The sequence below is a fragment of the Coffea arabica genome, chromosome 5e, assembly GCF_036785885.1.
Source record: "Coffea arabica cultivar ET-39 chromosome 5e, Coffea Arabica ET-39 HiFi, whole genome shotgun sequence".
Lineage (NCBI taxonomy): Eukaryota > Viridiplantae > Streptophyta > Magnoliopsida > Gentianales > Rubiaceae > Coffea > Coffea arabica.
The window spans coordinates 22,444,121-22,451,290 of NC_092318.1; the positions used below are offsets into that span (position 1 = coordinate 22,444,121).

Sequence of the window (7,170 nt, forward strand, 5' to 3'; positions counted from 1 at the left end):
GTACTGATTCATGTGAGAACCCAGAAAAAAAAAAAAAATTTTTTTATTTATTTATTATTTTATTCCTGTGCACCCGTTTTCTTTTAATTTCTTTATTATATTACTTTTATCAATATTTTATCAGTAAATATAGTTCTTAAATCATTTTTCTAGTATAAGGTAGTTCGTGAGAATTTTGGAACGTCTTTTGGTCGCGGGACCCACTAGTGCATTAAGTGAGAGAAATTTGACCAAGTAGGTTAATTTTTTTGCGTAAAGAAATTTTGTTACTAGGTATTAGGAGATAATTGGAGGTTTTCTAGATGGATTAGCCATGAGGGACAAGAAGATAGCTCTAGCAAAAATAATGCGCCAAGTGTCAAATTGTTGTTGGACTAAACTTGCCTAACTTTGCCTAACTTTCTTTAACTTGAATAAAAGACCAAAAATTGACCAAATCATCTTCATTTCAGCCTTGTCTTGGCCGAACCTCTCTAGCAAGCAAAGGAAAAAATTCTTCAACCTTCCATCTTCTAATCTTGCTCAAATCTTGAAAACTAGCCGTTTGTTTCTTGAATTAGTCCATAAAAACATCTTGCTAAGGGTCTTTGAAGAACTTGGTGGTGTTGTTTTGGAAGAAAACCTCACAAGCTACAACCTTTCTTGAAGAACTAAGGTATCTTGCTTGGAACTCATCTTTTGTTATAAATTTTGGCCAATTGGTGCCTTATAGTAGCTATTTCCGCGATTTTTCGGACGATTTGGTGCATTGGAGTGAAGTTTCCTAATTTTCTGATTTTTCTGGATTTTTTTCTGGAATTTTCTGTTTTCCTATGATGGATATGATTGAGCTTGAATTGGTGGTTCTAAATGGTATTAAATAGTTCTCTTGTGCGTTAATTGTGGTTAATTGCGGAAAATTTCCGCTTGTGCGGAAAATTTCAGATTTAGGGTTTCAAATTGGGGGTTTTCTATTGTTGATTGTTGAACTTCTAATTGGCTATAATTGAAGGGTATTATGACCCTAATGATGCATATGGAATGGCTTATATATTGTTTGGGTGCTTGTGGTTGTGTTGGATGGCTTTTATTGGTTGTCTTGTAGGTTGGAAAAGCTGAAATTTTAGGGGAAATGCTGTCCAAGTGTCTAGGGTATTGGATTCTTATGTGTTGGGTTGAGATTTGATAGAAGTGAATAATCTTAGGGTTTATTTCTACTTTTAACCCTACATGTTATGTATTTTTCATTTCCAAGCTATATTTGGGTCTTGCCTTAATAGTTCCTAGAAAAAGGTATTCGACTTGTGTTTGCGTTTTCATTGTACTTTCTTGATTGTTATAGGGCATGCCGGTGATCCGAGGCTCACGTCGGGCGAAAACTTGTGAAATTTCTTTGTTGAACTTGGTGAGTGTACTACTCACATGTTTGTTATTCCGTGGCTTTCTTGTACTTGAATTCTGTGGTTTGGACTAGTTGTGATGATTGTTTGAGCTAGGTGAGGCGAGGGTGTACTTTACCACTCTCGTACTCTCTAGCCTCCTTGACTGGTTATTATACTAAGCTTACTTGACTGTTTATGATATTACTTGAATATTATTGACTATACTGGATTTGGTATCGCTTGGATACCAACTTTACTGTTCACTCTGAGCTCTACCTCATTGGAAGTCAATGGACTCGAGCCAGTAAGGACTTGGTCGGGGACATTTGACAAGCCATGGGGACTGTATTTGGGAATCTTTGGGTATGAGACCCTTGATTCTGGTATACTCGAGTAATACCAATTCTGTACTGTTTGGTGTTCGGGCCCGGTAAGGGGAAAGTGAGGTGGATGGATAATTGGAGTAAAGAGGAGTCTACGGTCATGATTACCTGGTATACATTGACGGAGAGTCAATGAGATGAGATCAAGCATGGCAAAAGAGGAAAAGGGCTCTTGAGAGCCATCCGTATCCTTTTATTCCCTACACTTGGGTGTTGTTGATTTTACTTACTTGACGTGCGTATTTGGACTGAATATTCTTGTGTTTATGTGATCCTGGTATATTTTGGTGATGGTACCTCATTGGGCGAAAGCTCACTCCGTGAATTTTGTTTTCCTTACAGGGATTTACCTTTTGGACTTTTGAGTTTGAAGATGAGTTGAGTAGAGCTAGTTGAGAGATTTTGTATAGCTCCTCAATAGTTGGCAACTTGATTGTACTTGGATTTACATGTTTCCTTTTGGCTTGTAATCATACAAATGTGGTTGGTAACAGTGTGTGGGTATTCATGTTCCATGTATTCTACTTGGCTTGTATATATATTCCTTTCCGGGATTGTAAGCAGTTATTTGCATTTGATTGGGTGCTGGCTGATTGTGACGTGGCAGTCACTATTCACTTTACGTTTTAACTTTTGTTTTCCGTTTCTTGATTGATGGTTGGGTTAAGCGCGTTAGTAGTTTTCCGAACGACTTGAATTAATGTTTTACCGTTTTAGTAGTCCTGGCGAGAGCTGGGCAGGCAGTCCGCTAACCCCTTTGGTACGCCTTAGGGGAAGGTGGGGCTGTCACAATTCAGCTTTTGGTAAAAACACAAAAGTTATAGCCTTATAAATGAGCTTTCCAACGCCTCTGGAATTTCTTGATTCTGAACTCTGAGTCATGAGTTATGGTCGTTCAAACAGGGCCAGCTCGAGAACTGGAACTGAAACGGCTGGAACTGTTTTGTGCATATTTGTCCTGGTTCCATTGAGATCTGGTTTGATGTGTCTTCATGAAAGTTGTAGCACTTCTTCTTAGCTTCGTAACGGTACCTCATGAACTTTGATTCGATACCTGTAGCCTGAAATCTGATCAAAACAGATTAGGACAGCAACTATGCCCGTTTCCGTTTCCGTTTCCGCAAGCTATTTCCGTGCATGCATGTGCCAATTTTGCCATTTTGTTTGATTTATGTATTCAAATAGCCGTTTGTGGAATAATGTGGTACAATCTTCTATTTCAGACGGTGGTGAGTTAGACGGAGCCAGTGGGGTCTACTAGCTATTACACGATACGTGATCTCCACTCTTTTGCTATACTTGCTTTTATGTAAGTATTCAGGCCGTTTTTGTGTATAACTTGCTTATGTGCTTTGGTGTGGATGAGAGGGTACTTCGGCGAGGGTGTACTTGATCACACTCGACCTAAACCCTAATTTGTGCTTGTGCTTTTTTATGAGCTGTGTATATATGAATTATTTTGGTGCTGAACCCCTTGAACTTGTAGCTCGAGGTGACTTTTATGAAATTTGTGAATATGATGAAGTTGTGGGCCTGATCTCATGACCTAGACAGACTATTCGAGTCGACCGGGGCTTAGTCAAAATCAGTCCAACCTATTCTGTGGTCACCAAGTTTGTGAATCCGGTTCACCGAGTATGTGAACCAAGTTTGTGAACCGACCTTGTGAACCAAGCTCAATTTCGTTTGCTCGAGCCATTTTGTGAGGTGACTGGCCAGTGTGGGTGATAAGGTGTACGGTGGGAGTAAGTGGAGTTCTACAGACCCTTATTTGTGGTCGACGGAGTGTCGACAGGAGGTCACACATGGCACATGGCACATGAACAGGCTTTGTCTGACCAGAATGAGCACAAGAGATTAATGGACATCTAGTTTGGATAGTAAGTGACGTGAGAGACCAGATGGGCAGATACTGGGATGACTTCACTTTTTCCTTTTGGTTCGTCCGTATATTACGACTACCTAACGTTAGTATATGTGCTCGTATATGTGCTTGTGTACATGGTTATCTGTCCAACTTGATATGTATTTGTGTACTTGCTTATCCGTCTTTTAATATGGCGTGTTATGTGCGATATGTTACTTGTGTAATTGGTATGATAGATTTTGTTCTTTTTGTCAATTTATTGCATTCATGCATGAAAGTACCCTTTTGGAAAGAAAAGAGAGAAGGGAAAAAAAAAAAAAAGGGACGTAATCGCGGACATGGTCAGAGCAGTGAAACAAAACGAGACCAAGAGTCAAGAGAAGAAAGGGAGGAAACAACAGCTGAACCAAACATGGACCAAGAGTGCCACTTGTATTCAAGACTTTATTATGACCCATTGTTTTGCCGACAGGCTACCATCTGAGAGGTCCAGCAATTCTGTGAGATGGCACGTTGGGTTGAGATGTATAAGGAAATCGCGGTTCTTCGAGACGAAATAGAAGTCCAAAAGAAACTTGTTGCATACTGGGAAGGGCGATGGAAGCACGAGTATTTAGAGAAAATTGAGCTCTTGCACAAGAACTTAGAGCTAAAAAAGAAATACGAAGGGATTTTCGAGGAGGCCCTTGAAAAGGCCCAACGAATCGAGAAGGCAAAGGCGCAGGTGAAAGCTTCCCAAATACGGAAAAGGGGTGCAGTGGGTAGCGTGAGTGAGGAACCTAGCGAAGCAATGGCACCTTCTAAAGTACGGAAAGTGAACCAGTTATTCCGGCCGCCATGGACATTGGGGGCGGTAAATGAAAGATTTATCAAAGGAAGCCAAACCGGACAGGGGGAGACTTCTCCGGAAAGCAAAAAAATGGTTTCCACTTGACTTGTGACTATTGCGGGAAGGCCAATCACACCGAGAACGATTGTTGGAGAAAGGGGAGGAGATGTCTGCGCTGTGGGAGCGCCGAGCATCGAATTGCTCATTGTCCGATTAAAGTGCGTAAAAAGAAAGGAACCCAACAACCAACCAAGACCAACCCTGGACCGTCAAGTGGAGAAGGGACTGGAATGAAGAACCTTGTTTCTTCTGACTCTGAAGACGGAGAAGGTACAGCCCATTGGTTACTTTAAATTTGGAATGTAAAATTTCGAGGGCGAAATTTTTTTAAGGGGAAGAGAGTGTGAGAACCCGTAATTTGCATTTTCTAGGTTTTCGCATTTTTCATGGCTTGTTTTCTGCATTTTCGTGATTAGGAAAAAAATTCTAGATATTGTTAAGGAGCAGATATAGTTTTTAGATGATTTTTCTAGTATCGAATAGGTTTTGAGAAATTAAGAGCGTATACTGGATGTGGGACCCACTAGTTCGGAAAAATTCGGCCAACTAGGTTAAGTTTTGAATACTGGAATTAAATTACCGGGTGTTATGAGATATTTAGAGGTTGCCAAGTGGATAGGTGTGAGAGAGACAAAAGTTAGGCAAACCATTAATGCAAGTGACATGTGTCACTTAGAGATTAAATTCTACTTTTGACTTACTATTCATGCTTTTACCATTTTACCAAAATAACTCAAAAATTTGACCCAAAAATTCCCACAAATATCAAGCTCATAGCCGGCCCTCATTAGAGAGAAAAGAAAAGAAAAGCTCTTCCAAAATTTGATCCAAACTTGCTCAATCTTCCACTCCTACCGTTTAATTTTGGTTTTGCTCCACAAAACTCCTCCACTTGGTGATTTTAAAGTGATTGGTGAAGTTGTTTGAAAAGCTAAGGTGACCAATAGCTCTCTCTCTCTTGTTTTAAAGGTAAGTTGTGAAGAACCACCCTCCTCCTTTAATTGATGCTTAAATCATTCTTAGTGGTTGTATGAGATGCAAATTTATGGGTTATTTCTTGATTTGTGGTTGAAATGATGAAGTTTTATTATTTTTGGGGATTTTTCTGTTTTAATATAAGCATGATTGTGTGGCTATCTATGATGATTGGAAATGGTCTATATTGACTCTAGGAGGTGGGAAAAGTGATTAATTGCAACCAATTTCTGTTTTGGAAGAAAATTGAAAAACCTAGGGTTCTTAAGGGAGCATTCTGTCCGAATTTTTAGGTGCTAGATAGAGGCCGAATTGTCCTTATTTCAAAACATGAAAGTTGTATGGAATGACATTTTAAAGGTGTCTACAAAATTTCAGGTCAATCGGAGTAGTGTGGAATGAGAAAAGTCGAAATTACTATTGCTGTTCTGGTTTTACCCGAATGTAAGAATTGCGCCTGTAATTGGTTGTTTTGGTCAGGATTGCTTCCGAATTTTTTGTTGAGGTCTTCTGATGAAATGTAACCCTGTTTCTTATATTTCGGATGGTTTTGGAATTTCTGGATTTGGACTTGGATAGCCTGATTTATGATGTTTCCGCTAGAATGCGTTTTGTGAATCTGTTTTTCCAGTTCTGGTGTAGTTTCTTGCATGTTTGACCTAGTTACCCTTGAAACTGGACTGAGTGGCCTTCTTCAATATTGTAGCCTCTTATGTCCTGAATATATATGCAAAGGTTCCGGTCAAACGGATCTGTGTAGCTCGAGTTATAACCAAAACACTCGCACCTGTTTTGTACCCTGAAATTGTGTACGTTTTGAATTTCAGCCTCTGACCGTGCATTTTTCGGTTTTGATCCTGTACGATCTGGGTGTCGACTCCTTCATAAGAAATGTAGATCTTGGTTTTAGCTTCGAAACGGTATAAAGTGCGTCAAATTCCGAGTTCCGTAGCTTCCGTTATGACCAAAACAAGATTGATCGTCAGAACTGCCTTTGATCTGGACAGTTCTGACGGGTACTTTGGCACTCAATTTTCGTTCTGTTCTGAATGGATTCAGGTCTTGACCAAAACATCAAAGTTTTACCTTATGTCTAAGCTTTCAAATTCCTTTGGAATTTCCTGATTTCGATTTGTGAGCTGGGAGTTATGCTCCAGCCAACATACCCTATTCGTCACTCTAAAGTGCAAATTTCTTGAACGATTCTCCATACTTTCGACCTATTTCTGTTCAGATCCGGACTTAGGTGTCTTCATGAAAATAGTAGCCCTTCCTCTTAGCTTCGCAACGGTACCTCATGTACCTTGATCCGACATTCCTAGGTTAACTTTTGATCAAAACGGTTTGAGAAGGCAGATTTGACCATTTCCGTTTACCGTTCCGCGCGGGCGCGTGCACCCGTTTTGCCGTTTCCGCACTTGCATGTGCCGATTTTGCCGTTTTGCTTGTTCTAAGTATGTTAGTAGCCGTTTGTGATATATTGTGACACAATCTTCAATTTCAGACGTTGGTGAGCTAGGTGGAGCCGGTGGGGCCTACTAGCTACTCCTCGCGGCACGAATTTCATACTTTTGCTCTTTTGTTCGTTGTGTAAGTATTCAGGCCGCTCTTATGTGTTAGTTGCTTATGTATTTTGATATGTATGAAAAGGGTACCTAGGCGAGGGTGTACTTTATCGCACTCGACCTAAACCCT

General features: G+C 40.1%; 1 long non-coding RNA gene across 1 annotated transcript; it reads left to right on the forward strand.

Moving 5' to 3' along the window:
- The first annotated feature begins 1,325 nt into the window (after positions 1-1,325).
- LOC140006222 (uncharacterized) lies at positions 1,326-2,317 on the forward strand. Its single transcript, XR_011813857.1, has 2 exons — positions 1,326-1,384; positions 2,087-2,317. It is a non-coding gene; the product is annotated as an uncharacterized lncRNA (long non-coding RNA).
- The last annotated feature ends 4,853 nt before the right edge of the window (positions 2,318-7,170 follow it).